Raw genomic sequence first — 19,152 nt, forward strand, 5'->3', positions numbered from 1 at the left:
CTTTTTTCCTCTGGATATGATGACAAAAAACTGTTACTCTCTGTCATCTGTTTGGCTCTTTGTGCTCAGTAAACTGATGGGTCTGCCTGATGACTTGTGGGCAGCTGCCCTCACCATGCAGCTGGCACTCCCTGACAAGCATTCAGTAAGGCCAAGTTTTGTATGGCTGGAGATGTGCAGTGCTATCCTTATCCTTAAATCCATCCCCTTGTGGCCGTGATTGATGTAATTTGGCTGTCAGAGCTGTGGAGGCAGCTTGTAGTGCTACTGTCCATGCTATACTTGTCTCTGCTTTAATGGAATGGTTCAATTTCCATGGCTGTATTAGCCTGGCTTCTTTCTCAGGCACAATACAATTCCTTGAGCATGCCACATGTGCACTTTTACTTAATTACCAAAACAGCATTTCTCAAATAAATAAAAAACTCCAATACTAACTGACTTCTCATATAGAGTGTGATTTGATGCAGTGGGCAGGCAATTAGTAATTAGTTACAAAAGTCAAAGGGCTTATTTTTTTCTTTATTTTCCTTAGAATCTGAAATCTGCCAAAGCTCCCTACTTCTCTAGATCTTTGGGACATAATTTAGTGTCATGCAAAGATGCCTATACTTACCATTTCAGCAAGATGCTTCTCAAAAGAATTAATGAACTGGGATGGAGAAGTAATTAAGGCATTTCTGCTAATTTACTGGCTGACAGGTTAGTTTGGGTGTCTCTGCATTACACTATGTGGCACAGACAGAGCATGGTACATCTAAAGAACTACTCTTTGTCAAGCCAGATTTTTAGTCCTCTTGTAGTTTAGCTTTGATGTTCTACTGCCAAGGGCTCTGGGTTACTCAGTGTATGATATCCTGCTTGAACTTTGAAAGCCTGAATATTTAGGTCTTGCTTTCAACTCTGGGATGAGGTTGTTGCCTGTGACCAATCACATATGGAATAAAAAGAAGCTGCAGAGACACCCTTTTATTTCATGTGTTGAATATGTCTGGCCCTCCTGCCCTTGTAAGCTTTTATTTCAGACACTTGCCTTGCATATGTGTAAGTAAATAGAGGTGAAAACTCTGAGCCATATCACTCCAAAATTATCCCAGCTCTCCTCCAAACCAGCCTGTGTACCATCTAGAACTCTTAGGAAACCCAGGGACAGTGCTGCATATAGTGCACACCACAGTTAAACCTGAACCATGCAGCAGAGGGGCACTGGCAATAAATCTCACTTGTCATATTAGGAAGGGAACTTTCCTGAAAACAGGCAGTGTGCTTTCAAGAAATATTTCTTAGAGTTTTGAAATAGGGACTTGACTGTCCCATTTAGGTACCCCGGCCTACTAATTATTGTGGAAAATGTTTTATTATAAATCAAAATGTTCATTCTCGACTGGAAAAAGTTCAGTCTTTTCCAATGAAATGTCTTATGAGAAGTTACAATTTCTTGAAACAAAGAAAATGAAAAAAAAACCCCAAACTTTGTAGCAATATTGGTGAAAAATGCTACTCTGTGAAAGCTACTGTTAATAAGATGTGAAATCAATACTAGTTAAGCTCATGGATATTTAACATCCATTTGACAGTTTTTACATCCTTGGTAGTTTCTAGTCCTATAGTCAGAATATTGCCCCATACTACATAGCTATAGCCTAATATATATCTATACATTCTCTCTGAAGTTTTAGGTGGATTTCTTTTTGTTCACAGAAATCCTCAAAATGTACATTTTGGTAGAATTGAAAGCTGTCAAACTGCTCTGTGTGCCTGATGTAGGTGAAGTGAATCTGTATATTAGGCTTGTGAGCTCTTTTTTAAAATGGAAGCTGTTCTATAAATGTTTTAGGCACAACTAGAATATATTGGGAGAGAAATCCCAATGGAAATAAATGCAGAGTGTGATTGGCTCATGCAGGCTCTCCAAGGTGCTGCCTACCAAAGACACATATAAAGAGCTCAGTCAGCTTTAAAGGTAGGTGAAATAAGCATCTGCTTATCCTAGCAAGATGATACAGCTTGCAAAGACATAAAAAAAGGAAATTTGCCCTGGTGGCTCCTTTGCTATTTGTTGGCAAGGAATATTTGCTGCTAAAATTTTCAAAATGTTGAAGCTGATCTTTCTAAAACTTTACAGAGACTTGGGAGGCTAATAGGGGAGGGAATGAGAAAACTCTCAGAAATTAGTCTTCCTAGCAGCACCTATTTCATCTTGGATTTGTAGTGTGTGTATAAATAGGAGGAGAGTGGGCTTAAACAGCTGAACAGAAGTTTATCCATGGCTTGTTAATTTTACCAAACTAACAAGATACGGATGAAAGGTGCCCAATGGAAACAGGATTTGTTGCAGGGATACAAAGAAATTGCATGTAAGGAGAGTAGAGCCTTCCCCTCTGTATTTGTTTGATACAAAATAAGTAAAACCAGGACTTAATTTAATTTAATTTACCTACCGTATCTTCTGCGTATCTCAGGACTAGTATTTTCCTCAGGTAGGAGTGGACAGTGAAGTGGAAATGTAACTGTAGAATCTAAAATGCTGGCTGCCAAGTGTCATGAGAGTGCAATTCTATTGAGCAGTTTTTGACATGGTCTTAGTTAAGAGTTTGGAAGAAAGCCATTTTTGAGCTAGTATAATAGCTGTGTGAAGTGGAAAGTAAATTTAATGCAGAAGCTAAGTCATTGCTTTGGCCAAGGAGATGAGATGTGAATTCAAAAAAGATCCTTCAGCCAGCTGAAGTTTGTGGCTGTTTTTTAAGCAAGTGTCTGTACACATATGCTGTGGTTGTATTTAAATAGATCCATAAATTTTTAAATATGACAGCGTTTGGGAAACTTTATCTGTCTTCTTTGGCTTATAAAAGGCTGAGCAAGTGCTTAGGTGTTCAGAATAGTTAATCACCTCTTCTTGTTTACCATGGTCTATGGTTTGTTATGCTCCAGACTTTTCCCATCCCCTTGAGGTTGGATCTTACTTTATTCATTCTTAAAATGTGGTCGTATTTCCAATTAATAGTTTTGACTGATACTTGAAGTGCTTCAAAGGAGGTATGAAGACGGAAGGGATTAGAGAAGTGCAAACAGTTATTGCTATTATACTTCAGCTAAAACCAAAATTTGCTCTCTCTAGGAACAAAATCTGCCAAAGTTAATATTTATTGTAGTGGACTATCAGCAATTTATTCTAAACTCATGCAATGGAAATGTTCAGGTGTTGAAGACTGCAGAATTTAGCATTTATAAACCTTTGCTTTTTAAAGGAACCAACAGATTCATCATAGTTTTTGGATGATGTACAGAATTTCCCTTTCCATCTGACAGTGAAGATTATCCCTTCCTCTGCTTTTATTTTTCCCCTTCAGAGCAGCAAAATTGCTAAGTAATCCTGAAGACAGGAGCTATATTTATAGCCCCCCAGTTTGCTCAGTGAGAGAAACATTAATGCAAATCAGTTTATGCCTTTTAAAGAATGCTGCAGTCATGTGATCCCTTCCTAAGTCATGAAAGATAAGGTTTGTCAAATTTGGAAGCTCTTGATAAAGGTATATCCTATTAAACAAAAACCTTTGCTGTTATGAAATGAGAAATATACAATTAAGAAAAAAAGTGATGTATTTCTTTAGGTAAAAACTGTGTATTTTGGGGGATTTAATAAAAACCTGTTAGACTATCCCCAACTCCTGACAACCACATCATTTGTGTAAAAGCTATGCTGCTATTTGTTAACATGGTTGCTATGGCAACTGAAAACCTTCATGTCTTCAAGGTAAAATCAGAAGTGCAGTGAGTGTGGAAATGCAAGAAGTGACTTTACACACACACAAATGCATGCTCTGTCTCTTGTTGCTCATTTCACAATAGAAAAGGACTAAAGCTTTTCTCTTTTCTATTTCATTCTGGTGCTGGAAAGGGCCATTGGGAGTTCTGAGTGGTAAAATGTGAAATCCACTGAGGGACTGAGACACTACTACCTGCTGGGCTGCCAGTGATTTCAACAGATGGTATCCAGGTCTCAAAAGAGTCTAATTGGCTTATCATGGGCAATGCACGTGTAACAAGGGCTTAGATAAAGCCAGCAAATACACGTTAACTTGATGACTTGATTTTGTACCTGTGCTTTTAAAGTAAAATATAGCTAAGACAGTACAAATGCATTTGAAACAGCTGGATTCGAGCCTCTTGGAGCCTGCAGTCCTTTACAGGAGTTGTGCTACAAATTACTAAAAACACCTATGATCTATGATGGATATTGCAGGCTGGCACAACCTGTGTGTTTGCATGGGAAACTCTGTGCTGTCCCTGCTCTAGGACTTGTGAGCGAAGATCAGCTAATATGTCTAAAGCATTGTCATGATCTGCACAATATCCATGGAATCTATATGCTCTACTTTAGGGAAAGGCATGGAATTCAGAAAACTGTAATTTTGTCCAAGGTAGTATAGCTTAGTTAATGAGCTATATCTATCAGTTTTAATGAGCACAAGGATTTTCCCGTTAGTCCTTTGCTGTTGGTAGGATTTTCTGAGCTTTTAAGTTTTATTTTAAGGCTGCTATTTGAGTACCCAGTGATAAGAAAAATAGTCACAGAAATAACTTTCCATTTGTGTGGTTTGCAGTCATCGGGTTTTCAAAAATCTCCATTGTCTGGTTTGAAACTGTTTGGTTTCTACTTCAGGCGCTCCATAATGTGTGTGTCCTCAGTGGTCAACCTAACTTAAAACCAATAAAACCCCCCCAAAAAACCCCCCAAACCCTCCCACCTGTTAGAGAAGCTAATTCTTTGTCTCTGACACATAATATGCCATCTAGGAAAAAGTAGCAAACATTAAAGCACAAACAAAAATACCTGCCCAAAACTCTTGCAAACTCAAGAGGATAAAAGCCTGGTCTAGAAAGAATCTATGGGCTTGTACAGAGCATACAGGAGAAATTACACTGAATCTTAAACTGGAATTAAGAGAATTTATTAATTGTAAAGTTTTTGTTGGATTTGAAGCACAGACACCTTCAAATAATCTGGGAACAAAGATGACATCAGATGGAAAAAGGAAATCCCCCTCTGGAGAATGACTTCCAGAGATTCACTGGATTCATGTAGTTACTGTTCTCATACTGTGAGCAGGAGCACAGAAGCTGCTTTTGTTGATTTACACAATGAGATTATAGACGAGTGTAGATTATAGCAAGGGGGGAGCAGACCAGGAACCCATGCAGTATTATTTGTTGACCACGATGCTGAAACAGAATTTCCTACAAATCCTTATTCAGTTCCACAGTTCCTTGAAGGGTTAGGCACAGGTTCACACATATTTTGCAATATTTGCCGGCTGCTTGTGAGATAGAGTTGTTTGTAACATTCCACAACCTAGTCATAGGTGTATATGACAAGTGATATTCTGCTTTTTGTCATTCTCAGATTTTGTGCTACAGTTTCCAAGTTGTTTTCAAATTTGAAATTTGTTTTTGTAGTTGCTCTCATGTTAGAAAGTTACAAAAATAGGAGTATGAATTAATTAGTGGCACTGTTCTTAAATTGCTTTTTGTATGAAACCTTGAGGTTTGCGGTTAAACACTTGTGTAGGTCCATTCTTCTGGAAAGAAACAGATATGCCAGAAGGTTTCTCTGAACTACTGATCTATATGGAGAGCAAGCAGTCTATAGAAGCCAATAAAGTGGCACCCCATGTCTCCAAATTAGCAAGCAACTAGAGTTTGATTAAAATTGCTATTGGATTCAGTAAGTTAGAGGGTTCTTACCTAGCACTATCTATAAAATTAATCAGCCACAAAATACCCCATGCAGATTGGCAAGCTCTTCATCCAAGAAGTTTTAGAAAATAAGCCCAACTGGCACTTCAGATCCCCAGCATGTATGAGAACAGTATGCTTCACAGCAGTTTGTGACAAACCAGCGTGCATTTTAGCACTTCATTACTCATTGAGGCTGTCACACGTGCAATAAATGCACATATACGTCATGCTATTCCTGGCATGCTGCTCCATTGCATGGATTGGTTATGGTATCCATGGTCACTGGCTGTCCTTTCCCTAAGTAGCTGCTTGTTCCTGGTTTCACATATGCTATTTGGAGCACAGCAGGGGATAAGCCTGCACAGGGAAGTTTGCTGTGAAATCTTAAAGGCATCAGCATTGCAAGTAGCCATTATATTGCCCCTGGAGAACGCTAAGGGAAATAATGTGATTATTCATTTGGATCTGAAGCTGTATGATAAAACCTCAAAAGCTATGGCAGCACAGGCTAGAGGAGTTCCTCTGTAACTCAGCATTCCAGTAGAGGCCTGGCTGGGAATTCAGTTCCTAGTCAGTGATCATATGAAAAGAAGGTATGTGTTTCTCTAGCTGCAAAAAGACAGATCTCTTCAAAGCACTGTTTGGTATCTCATTAGTGCTTCTCACACAGGCATTCATTAACCTTCTTCTGATGTGCTGTACAAGCTCTGCAGAATAAGAGAGTCACACTCCTCGCAATTTACAGTTCCAGCTAAACAGTCTTTACAATAGTATTAAGAATGTCCATCCCAGGTTGATCCAGGCCAGTAGCCCAGGGTCTTATTTCCCAACCTGTCATTTATTAACCATGAACTAGTATCGATGTTAGATGGCTGAGAGATGGTAATTTATAGACTTTTATAGTGGGTAGGCCTTTCTTTTGCCATACTGTGATGCTGGAGGAATTGGACAATTTTTTTGTCCAGGTCTTTGATAGGTTCAGGTTAGATATTTTGTTCTGAGCTTCTGGACTAATTGTGTCTGCAAACTAATGAGATCCTACATTTCACTAGTTAGCCTATTCCCCAGGTACAGAGGGAAATTCTATGCCAGAGTTGTCAAGGTCTGGTTTATAACTTTGGCAGTTTCCAATATCCTTACACATATGGCAATCCAAAAAATGTCTGTCCTGGACTTTTTTGCAGTAGATGCTCCTCGACATAATTCTGGATTTCTGCATTTGCTGGCTGCAGTCAGCAGGATCCCCCTGAGTCAGTCTGTGCACAGCCCTCTGGAGAGGGATTCACAGGGGACGTGACCTCAGTGGGACTGAACAGTGGGGTGGGTAGGAATATGACTTTCTGCAGATCAGAATGATATTTACTGTAGGTCAAACCAGTTTATAATAAAATATTTTGAAATAGTCCTACAATACTGGTAAGGTAGAAGTGGGCATTGTTTTTTGCATTGCCTTCTTTCTGATTGCTTGAGTCTAGATGTTTTGCTCAGGTGATTCTGTAGTACAAGGTCAGTCCGTTCATTACTAGAAAGCAGCATTTCTTTCTCCCCAGAGTTTAATTTCTAAGCCTCAGAGCTGCTGCATTGTAAGACAATAGACGGTTAGAATCGATTTTAGAAAGTTATTGTTCAAGATCATTGCTCAGTATATTCCAAGGTTGCTACTTCATGCTTTTTTATAATTACAATCTCCACTTCACCAACTTATTTGTAATGTTTGGGCGATTTGAACTGAGGTATGTAATAGTTTCATGTGTTGTTCTTTTTTCTATTTTTAGTTTCACAGCCCCCTGTGCCCCCCAACAAAAGAAATTTCATCAGACAATTTAATTGAGAAATCAATTATAATAGATAAATAAGTCTTGTACTGAATGTTGTGTAGTATAGAGTGTAATCATTTGTCTAAATAGTGCTGCGCATTTCAACTTGAAACAATTTGTCCCTCATAGTTAATTTATAAGTTTTGTTGTGTCCAGGCTTCAGATGAGTTTTAGCAGTGTTGGGAAGGGGAAGGAAGTAACCACTGTGCAAGTTTGTGGCCTGTACTTGGTGACTTCCAGCAAGATACATCGTTATCCTCAAGAACTTGTGATTAAAAATTACTCCTCCTCTTTTCAGTTCGGTCAGCAGAACGCTGAGTCTAATTTTATACCAGTGCTGACCTAATTTTAGGAAACTGTGTTCCTGTGGGTCCTGTGTTACTCCCTAGCCTATTTTCTGCGAGCCCCTCTTACAAGGGAATATGAGGCTTGTCTTGGAGTCTTAAAAACTTGACCAAAGGCAACACTTAGAGCTATTTTCATGTAGGAACTTGCTGCTTGCATCAGCTGTACCCTGCTGTAACCTTTCTTTTAAGGCTTTCTTTAGGTAGCAGTTATTCTGATTTACTGCTGCTTGTGGACACAGTAAAAGACGGAGCACAAAGGGAAGTCAAATTATCTGAATTCCTTTCAACTCAATACATTTCTCAATGATGCTTATTTCAAACGCTAGTATTCAAGTCTTATTGATATGGCTCATTATGATGTGAAAGCTTAGGCCTATAAATAATAAATTAAATATATCATAGCTTACCAAACAAATAGTTTCTAGGAGAAGAGCAAGTGATTCCACTCACTTAGATATTTATTGCACTAGCATTTATACAATGCAGGGGGGAAGGCATTAGCTTGAACCACTTCTCTTGTTTTACAGACAATCCCTTCTTTTTTTTAAAAAAGTGAGGACTCTTACAGAAATAGATGGCGAACAGAGTGAGCTAGAAGAAAGTGCTCCTTTCAGGGAAGCTAAGCACACTGTGCCTGCTTCCCTTTGACACAGCAAAATGCCATTGTTTGGTTATTGCTTACACACTTTTCCTGTTCCAGTGTACCTGAGTTGAATAGTATCTATTGTCTGTGATAAACTGTGAATAGGGGATGATGAGGTGGTGGTTTCCTGGAAAGGAGCAGAATTAATCCTCAGAATTCCCCATCCCTTATAAAAGGCCTTCTGACTATTTGAAGACTGACAATGTGAGCATTGTTAGAATTCATGTGGCTTGGAAAATAGCCCTGTCCATTTAAGCACATTTTTAGGCTGGAAGCTTTTACACCAGTTACAAATATATTGATTTTTAAAAAGGAATTATTGACCTTTAAAACCCTGGAGTCAGCCGCTGCCTGGCCTATTGGAGACATTTGGTTATTTATATTCACAGAGGCCTAGGTAAGAGCTGGCAGTTTGGAGTCAGATCCTGGGCAGTGATCAGAACTGAGGGGTGGGCGATGAAAGCACAGGATTTACATGACATAGAATTACCCAAGACTCACTACAGAAGGCTGAGATACCACTTACAGGACATCAGTCTATATTCCAGAGTGGGGACCTTAAACTTAATTTCCTTACTGCTTCTACCCTGTTTCTGGAACAATTCCCATACAATCTATGATTGGAAAAAGTTTATTCTTCTCTTCTGTGCCTGTCCCACTTCTGCTGTCATAACAGTAATAACATTTTAGCAGTATTAGGCTCTACTTTCTAAGCAGTTTAGCACTCACAGACATGTATGATTGTAGGTTTCTTAATGAGGGATATATGTATGTAACACTAATTTTCATATTTACCAGAAGATGACTAGGCTATTTCTGCTGTGCCTTGTATTTAATTTTTCACTTCAGAAAAGAAATTATTTCCTAAGTTCAGGCAGAGGAACAATTTTCTGGCTGTCAAAACATATCAAGAAGCATTATACGAATGGGATATTAGTCACTGTGAGTTAACAGTACAGATCTGAAGATAAAAACAATGTTGTTATTTAGCGACTATACATTGATGATAGATTAATAATACATATTGGGTTGCTTTTCTGTTGATTTTTCTCCTGGTTTTCCTTACTCAAAATGCTCAGCTAGTATCAGAGATATTTTCAGCCCCACCATGTTAACTGGCATAGAAAGTTTGGCTCTGGCAATCTAAGATGTTCCATGAAAAGAGGTTGTAATGATTTAGCATGGCTCTGAGTCACAACAGGTGAAAATCAAATCCTCACTTAGTTCTACAGCTTTCCACTTTTACACTAGTGAAATACTAGCACCCATATTTCTTCTCTTCAGTATTTCTTTCTTCAGCAGACTACAGTTCTGTACTACTTCAGTACATTTAAGGAGATGTTTGCACCATGTTCCTTGTATTTCAGTGGTTGTTCCTAGGTCTTTTCTTTGTTTTGTGCCTCACAAAAATCACTGTTCCACACCTCCACCATCTACAATAATCTGTTCCTTCTGGATGGACACCCTTAAGCACTGGCAGTGGGAGACTAAAATGCAGTGTGGCTTCTGCCATCTTGACAATTTATGGGTACTGAACTGTCCAACAGAAGGATCAGAATTCATGATCCCTATCCTGCTGTCACAGAGAAAATCCATTTGTCCTGCAGTGCTTCAGAATGTGACTGACAGGATGGTGAAAGATGTTGAATTGATTTCTGTAGTGTGGAATAAGTGAATGCTAGAGTGGCGACCGTGTTTTGTCATGGTGTCTGGTCTCTAACAGCATCAGCCCCATCCCTACCCCCGCTCATCTCCAGCAGGCATTATCCCTGCTTCCATTGCCCAAGGACTGTGAGCTGAAGGGTCAGATATCTTGTCAGAAGGTTTGCACCTAAAGACATGTGTTCCAGTTCCTGCCCACAGTAATGGACCATAGGATGGCCCTAGCTTTTGGAGAGGGGACATCTGTTACATCACCTCAATGCTCTATTTGTAATGTTATTTTGTTCCATTTGTGTCCAGTTCTGGGCCCCTCACTACAAGAAGGACATGGAGCTGCTGGAGTGTGTCCAGAGAAGGGGAAGGGAGATGGTGAGGAGGCTGGAGCATGAGTCCTGTGAGGAGCAGCTGAGGGAGCTGGGGGTGTTTAGCCTGGAGAAAAGGAGGCTCAGTGGAGAGCTTATCAGTCTGTACAACTGCCTGAAAGGAGGGTGTAACTGGGGGGTCAGTCTGCCAGTCTGTTCTCCCAGACAACCAGTGGCAGGATGACAGGAAATGGCCTCAAGCTCTACACCAAGGCAACTTGGACATCAAGAAGAATTTCTTCACTGAAAGGGTGGTCAGGCATGGAAATGGGCTGCCCAGGGGAGCAGTGGAGTCACTATCCCTAGAAGTGTTCAAGAAAGGCCTGGATGTGTCACTCAGTGCCACGGTTTAGTTCACGAGGTGGTGTTCAGCCAAAGGTTGGACTTGATGGTCTTGGAGGTCTTTTCCAACCTTAACAATTCCATGACTAGTATTTGTTTTCTTTTTCTTTTGTATCCATTTGTATATTAATCCTTATTTCTTTATTGATTCATCCCCAATTCTGCTATGCGTCAGAAACCTTGAGAGTAATGAGGGAGAAAATACCTTTTTCTTTTCTTTTTCCCTTTTCCTTCCCCTATTTCTTTCCTTCACTTTCCAGTGTGCTCTATTGCTCCCTTTTTGCCTCAGCTGTGTTCATTTTATTCATTGGAAGCAGCAATCCTGCAAACAAATTTTTCAGAGAGCTGTAGGGAGTGCTGAGGGAACTGATGATTTTCCTCTGTAAATCCTACTATAATGCTGCACAGAGCTGTCTCTCTTTGCCCTGTTTTTTCCTACTGTGTAGAAGCCATCCCTCCATTTTTTTTTGATCCTTAATGTTATGTATGCATTTGGCTCCAGACAACTTTATACATTCCCTTTGCAAGAAATTACACAGAGAGCTAATGTTTATGTTTACCTATTGAGGGGCAGCACTGATAATCTTTTGATTAATGTTAAACCCAGCAGTTATGCCTCTTTCCCCATTATGTTATCCAAGAAACAATGCTGAGGGAAAAGTACATTATTCAGGTAGGAAACTCCCAAAATTAGTAGTGTGATGCGGCTGCAATTTTCCCGAGACTTCTGAAATTATAAGTTTTGGCATTTTTTTATAGCAAGTGGTAGAAGCACCTGTCATCTCTTTTTAATTCTAGCTCAGGTCCTCTAATGAGTTTTCTTTTCTTTTTAAAGTTTCTCTTAGCTTTCTGTGAGAAATGCATTTTGAGATTAAATTGCTCTGTTTAGACAGGATGAATATGTTGCAAGGTAGGGGGCTTATGGTTAGCTGGCTTGAAGAGACAGGGATGGTGCCACTCTGTTGTGATCAGCAGCTGTAAGGTCTTGCACTTGCAGCTTGTATTATCATTTTTTGAGATCTGAAACTATTTTTATTATAATGAACTTACCCATATAAGATGCTAGGTTTGACATAGGTAAAATTGGATGAAATGATGGAGTTGCTGTGGTATGCTGGAAGTCAGACTCATTCAGTGGTCCCAATTGACTTTAGTATTTATGGATCTTTCTCCTAGTTTTGATTTTTTCTTTTTTTTTTTATCAAATATCAAACTTCATTGCAAGCACAAAAATCCAACTTAATTATTTTCAGCTCCTGAGGTTTCAAACCCATTAAACAGCAGAGAGTCTCAGTAATTGTTTTATTACTAAAACTGAAAGTGTAATAATACTACTGGCAACAGAGGACAGTGAGGAAAACAATGAGAGAAATGTAAAGGCTAAGTAGAATCATTAAAGCTGTTTCACACGAGATAAACACCAATGTCAGGTTAATATTTCAAACCACAGACAGCAGGTTTAATTAACTCTTTCTTTCATTTCCCTTGTGAAGAAACTAGTTGTAGCAATATTTGGCTTTCTTAGAAGTGCAAGGCTTTCCGTATTGCTTCCTTTCCTCTCAAATCTGTTACCAGCCTTAAAGAAGTTAACAACTGGAGCATAGTAGGTGCTTTCTGCAGTTCCTGGTAACACGGAGGTTGTCTATTTTAGTTCTGTCCTGGCCCAGTTCTGTTCTGTTTTGTTCTCCAAGAGCAGTAGATGGGATAAGCACAGTCCCAGGTGGCTCCTGGCAGGGTATGGCATTGTTCTGCTGCACACACCCTGGTGGTGTCCCCCAGAAGGAAGCCTGAACTGTGTTCTGGCATGGCAGGGGCCTGTGTGTTTCATGACCTGAACTGTGTCCTGGAGTTTTATGGGATAATTTCTTGTTTACTATAGATTCAGCGTATTAGACATGACACAGTTGTGATTGTAAAGTTGTGAGGATGTGATTGTACGCAAGGCAGAGTTTATAGGTGTTTAGGAACTAAAGAAAGGCTGCTCAAATCTTCCATGTTCTTTTCTATTTATGTGAAAATGACTATTTAAATTTATTATTTTCCTAAAACCTTTCCTCAAAGATGACCAAATGTGATTTGTAAGGCTGTGGTTGCATTTCTGTTTTGAGGGTGTTTTTTGGCTTCTTTAGGATCTGGAACTTTTATGGTGTCATACATGAACATGTATGTGTATACAGCACACAGTTTCACAGGATTTTTGAGTGGTTTATCTTTTTGAGTTTCATGACAGAATTTGTAGTGTTTACAGCTTAGGAAAAAACTCGAGTCTTTTCATTCTAAAAGTTGGAAAGAAGTCTTTAACAGAGAGTTATGTATCTCATTTTCTGTTTCCACCATACACTTTTTTTTTTGCTCTTGTACATCTCAATGCATTGATCTTGTCCCATAAAGCTCCAGTATCTCTACAACACACAAAATCATTTGCTACATGATTTCAAGTACTGTGTGGCTCCAGGGTCCAAGCTTCCCTATAAAGCAACAATTTACTTGGCTTTCACTCTGGTTGCTTCACCGTGTGGATCATGGTATTGTCCCTGGTGTAACCTACAGATCCCTTGGATGATGCATGTTTTGCTAAATGCTACCCAACATTGCTGGTGCCCTGAGGAATAAGAACATTTTTCTCAAACACACATCATTAATATGAAAAGGTGGGGAAAGACGCGAGGAGAAATGGGAAGGAAAAGCCATATAGACCTTGCTGAGTATAATGAAAATTCATATCATGTCTAGCATCCATTTCAGATGTGTCAGTCAGGAGAACTGTTCTAGAGAGTATACTCCTTCCTCTCAGAAGTGTTTCCCTTTGGACAGTTGTTAGTTTATTCACACAGATTGTCTTTAACACAGCGTTCCTAAACTAGCCAACAACTCAGTAATGAAATTGCCTCAAAACCTAAAGAGAATACACGTCTAGCATACTTAGCTTCCTCATGATTTTTGAGATTTGAATTACAATCAAAAGAACACAAACAAGCAAGCTGATATTGAGTGAGAAGACTTTTCACATGTTAATGAAATGAATGAGAAGAAAAAAAGTATTTTCCTGTTGGTTCAGTTTTGAAAGATGTCAGTTTTCACAAATGGAAATTATTTGACAAATCTTGAGTACGGGAAAAGCCACTTTGTGATGAACACAATATTGTTTTTATTTTGTTTGAGCAAGAAAGAAGTAAAACAGTGTCTTGGAATCTGCATCATCTGTGTTTTATTTTAGAGAAAATACAGACCACTGTTTGGATTAAATAAATACAGAACTAATATAGGTTTTAATGGAAAAATAATTAGTCCTAACAAAATAATTAAACAGAAGCCTGAAATTCCTGATTTTATTTTAAAGAAGAATACGTTCAAACTCAGTTGTGACTGAAATTGGACATATTACCTTGTATTTATATTAGATTCTGACACTATTTCCATGCATACATACTGAGATACACTACACATTTGTTACATTACTCCTTTATGTTTCAGTTGGATGTACTCTTCACTGGTGTAGGTGGTCAAAGTTTTAAATTCTATTGGATTGAAAATGCTAGAAGAGTGTGGTAAAGTTTGTTGAAAAATGCAAGAATTGAAGGTGAAGAAAGCAACAGTTCTTATCCAACAAGTACACTCATCACTAACTTACAGTGTGTTTGAAAGATACCAGGAAAGAGTTTTTTACGCAGAAAGTGGTTGGGCAGTGGTCACAGCTCCAAGGCTGGCTGAGTTCAAGAGGTATTTGGACAACTCTTAGGCAGAGTGCGTCTCTTGGGGATGGTGCTTTGCAGGGTCAGGAGTTGAACTCAATGATCCTGATGGGTCCCTTCCAATTTAGCACATTCTACGATCTTATAATTCTAAGACTTCTTTACTCTAATTAAAGAAAACTGTTCTCCTCAAAAGGCAATGCCTAATCATGAGGGTTGGATGCCTGTTTTGCATCACATACGTGCCTTACTTTAACCCCTATAAACATCCTCAGTCTTAGACTAAGATTAGATTTGGTCTTAATTGATGAGAACATGTTACAAGAAGGTCCTGGAAAGCAATATAGCAAGTGTGCAAAATGTCCCCTGTTCTAAAAATAGGGCCTGTGTAAATTCAACTTGAAATACCATCTTTATGATGATTAATAGAACTGTTTAAAATGTTATTTGTAGGTGCAGTTGGCTTACCTTATAACACAGTACTATGCAGTGGGGAGGAGATAGTCTTGACTCTGTTCAGGGTGCAGGGAATACATCTACAGCTGCTGGAGCTACAGTGATATTAATAGAGAGCTATGAAAGTGGCTAAGTGTGTTTATCTCAAAGGAGATGAAACTTTGTCCATTTTTGCAGGCCTCTGTGCAGAATATGGTTTATCAAGTAGTTGGGACGGATTTGATACCTTCCTAGAGGTTGTTATCAAGAGCTTGTTCATTCCTGGCATGTAAAACCCAGTTGATTTGTTTAATGCTCTTCATCTTTGGATGGAGCTTTATGTTCAAATGAAATATACAAAAATATCAGAGAAGTGAAGACCTTCTATTTAAGCTGATTTTTTGAGGCAAAGAACTTGGCTGAACATTTTTCTTTTCTAAAGGAAATCAGTTATGAGGTTGAATCCACTTAACTAACCACAGCAAGATGTCTGCCTCTCCTGAATTCAGTTTCTGGAGGTGAAATGCCAAGAGGGATGTGAAACTCAGAGCTGAGGGAATCCCTGGCCACCCATCAGAGCAGCTGCCTGACTTTACTTTTACCTGTTTTTTGGCTGGATTAATCTTGTAGGCTCAAGCAGAGCTCCAGAGTTGAGCATGTGTCTGTCTTACAGATGTTTCCTCCCAATTCCAGTGTACCAGCTATGCAATCTTATTGCTCCCTGACCATGTTTCATTGATAGCAGATTCTCCATTTGGAGTAAAATAGGTAGGACAGTAGGTAGCATTGTGCTAATTTTCCTTGTGTTGTCCTCCCAGCTCACCAGTAAATGAATGACCCAAGAACCTGATCATAGAGAAATAACACTGGAAGTGTTTGTTTATTTTACTGAAAAATATTACGCCAGAAATGAAGCTTCACAGAAAGACCAGTGATAACGCCATGCCACTCATATAAGTCTTGCCACCTGGACCACAGCCAGACCATTTTTCTGTCAGTGATACTAAATGCCATACGTTTCTTTAATAATTCATATTGCAACAAAAAACCCCTCACGTTAAAGCATGTGTTTCTGCTTTACAAACAGCTCCTTGCACGTGTACTGACTTTGCAGCTGCTTCCTGCAGTCTTTGACTTCTGTAATTAGAACAACTGGCCAGCCCAGCTAATGATATTAACCTGACTGGTCTAGAATGTCATTTATCTCAAGGGTTTAATTTGCTGAGTACAGGGCAGCACAATACAAGGCTTGCATGTGTGATGGATGTAACTTGGGGTTTTTTTATCTCTTGTTGCTAAGTTACAATAAACTGTTATCGCAGTAAATTGTCTGCATTTAAATGGACTAAGATTCCACCTGAAAGGAGCCACCCAGATGAAAACTGATAATATACTGATGTCTCAGAAGAAAGGAAAATAACACAGAAAAGCCCAACTTGTGAACAGGATAATTTTGTATTCTAGATATTAGCCAGACAGGCTCAAAAATAGCTGCTCAGACCCCAGAGACTATGACATGTGCTTTACTAGCAAGTGACTAAGAGTTGGTGTACAATAAATAGGTACTAATTTAAAAATAAGTTGCATGAATATTATCAACTGTTAAAAGAATCACAATGATCTGTTGTCTGAATTGTACTTTAGAATTACTTTCCCTGGAAATAATCTGATACCCTTGCAGTCAGGCACCATATCTAAATGCTAACAAAAAGAAGTAAGTAAAAAAAAAGTCTCTGCACTTGTCGAAATTACTAGGAATAATCTTAAAGCATAGTGTTGGTAAATGCTTTCCACTTTTACAACCCAAAAATTGTACCATATTCTGATGGAAAATGATGTAGAATCCATGCTGACACATCAAGATGTTGTCCTACCTCTTCCTGAAGCTCTGTATTAAATTCCTGAAAATTCTCTGAAAGAAGAACCTTTTTTCCCCTAACCTATTTTAAAGAGTGCATGGAGGGGGCAGTAGCTACAGGGAGTGTTTATTGGTGCCATGTTTGAGTTCATTCCAAAAATATTGGTGCTGGGTCAACAGACTGTGGGTCTTGGTGGCTACTAGGAAGCTGAGTGGTGTTTTTTTGTTAATTGCTGATACCTGTTTGGTCACCTCCATGGGTGTGATTAATGTGGGACCTGTCATCTTCCTTGAGCAGAGAGTCCTTTTCACGGCAGTAATGTCAGGGCAGTTTTTTGTGGGTTTAAAAGTCCACCCTTAATAAACCTATTGCCAGTACTCAGAAGGTCCGGACAAATAGAGTGTGTAGGATATTGCAGAAAAAAACCGTATAAGAAACCCAGATAAATTCAGTTACAATTGGGATACTTTCCACACTACAGCAAACCTGTAAACCAAACCAAATGTCTTCCACTGCAGTTACACCATTAAAGATCCAAAGGTAAGATCGTGGAATTCTGCAATGTGCACCAGCTGGTTTGATACTCTGTTTATAGATCTAGAAAAGCATGATGCTGGGTTAATTTTGAAGGTGTCACCCTCTGAAGACAGCCATTTGGTAAAAAGCATTGGATTGACAGAAATGAAGCTGTAGACATTCAGTGAAAGATTTCCATTAAAATCACAACTAAAAACTGTCAATCAGCCCCAGAAGAAACCTGCTTAGATAACTCTGCTAGAAATACTGTACCTCCTCAGAAAATGGAAGAATATTTTGCTAGGATTTCAGAATGGGGAGAAACAGCTTTTCCCTTTACTTTAAATTTCTGTGCCAGAGACATTTACTGTCCTTGCAAAAACCCTCCTGCAACACTGAATTTTTGATTCACAGCAGAAAAAGCAGAGAGGAATGCAGACAGAATATATAGTGCAGCACTGCCTGTGCTTCAGCAGACTTGTTCTGGTGCTTTCAGCAAGCACTACTTTTGAAAAGCCTGAAAATGGATCGTATCTATATGAGATCCCCTCAGAGAGAGAGAGAGGGAATGACAGGGAAGCGTTTCCCTGGACTGTGGAATTTCAACTCATTAAAGTGATGAAACAACTGCTGTGGGAATGAATCCACACGGAGTCCATGACAGACGCCTGGTACGCTCCATTCCCAGCAGCACAGCACAAAAGCCTCATCATTTAGCAATACTGAGAAGCTTCTTGTATCCACGGGAGCAGGTGGTAGTGCAGCCACAAAAGTTGCATTAAGGGGAGAAAATGCAGTCACTAGGTTATATTTTGACCTGCCGTCTCTCCCTGCGGGGGTAGCTGGGTGGTACACACAGGGTTAACACCAGAAAGACACACCGATGGCATGTAATGCCAGGTGTTCAGACACCCACCGAATTACTGCCGGTGCCAGCTTTTGTACACAGCTTGGCACCCTCGAAGTGTTGGGTGGCTGTAGGGTAAAAAAGACACTTAAATCTCTTACCTTGGTCTAGTCCAGTGTAGCTTTTTGGTTGTTCTCCGTCCACTATCAGAAAAAGAGAAATTAATGCCAGATTCCAGTGAGTCATCCTAAATGACAGAGTAGGCTCACTCCTCGCACCGGCTGCTGGCTGCCTCTGCTGTGTGACAGCTGCCGGCTGGCTGGGGAACAAGCGTGTCCCATTCTGCAGCCTGCGGCAGGGGGAGAGGGGGAAGGCAGCGCCGGCGAGAGGAGCTGGGAGAGAGAGCCAGAGAGAAGGACCAAAAGAGAGAGAGGAGAGGAGAGAGGCAGGAATATACCATGTGGCTGCGTGCTCCCCTTCCCCGCCTGGTGCTCAGCCTCGCAATGCGCTGCCGAAAAGTTACTTTTTAATATGTGATGTACTCTCCGATTCTAGAGCCTCCCTGCTCCTGTCTTCTCTTTAGTCTGTGCTGGGGGAACTTCTCGGCATTTCGGCAATTCCATTATCATCTCTCTCCTTTGGAGGCTGGCATGGAGGCTCTATGCAGAATATGTTCAGTAAAGGACATCTCTCTGTGGCTGTGTGAAAAGCAGCACTTGGCTCCTTGCAGCAATTTCATAGGCTGTTTATCTGGGAGTGGGAAACCAAGGGCAAGGGTGGTAATTCTGGGATCAGAGGGGGAAAAAAAAATAGGGAAAGATGTTGGGAGCCCCAAAATTTTATACAAGTTAAGGAGAGAAACATTTCTTCATTACTCCTAACAGAACGAGG

At 39.8% G+C, this 19,152-nt stretch overlaps 1 protein-coding gene across 2 annotated transcripts in view; it reads right to left on the minus strand.

Annotated features, from left to right (window-relative positions):
* Positions 1-18,939, minus strand: part of RASGEF1A (RasGEF domain family member 1A) — a 156,430-nt gene extending 137,491 nt beyond the window's left edge. For both annotated transcript variants that reach the window (XM_048311062.1, XM_048311059.1), the window contains exon 1: positions 18,423-18,939. The gene's annotated coding sequence lies outside the window, so the exon portion shown is untranslated. The remainder of the gene's footprint in view (positions 1-18,422) is intronic.
* Between the last annotated feature and the right edge of the window lie 213 nt (positions 18,940-19,152).

The sequence above is a fragment of the Corvus hawaiiensis genome, chromosome 8 (genome assembly GCF_020740725.1).
Source record: "Corvus hawaiiensis isolate bCorHaw1 chromosome 8, bCorHaw1.pri.cur, whole genome shotgun sequence".
Classification (NCBI taxonomy): domain Eukaryota; kingdom Metazoa; phylum Chordata; class Aves; order Passeriformes; family Corvidae; genus Corvus; species Corvus hawaiiensis.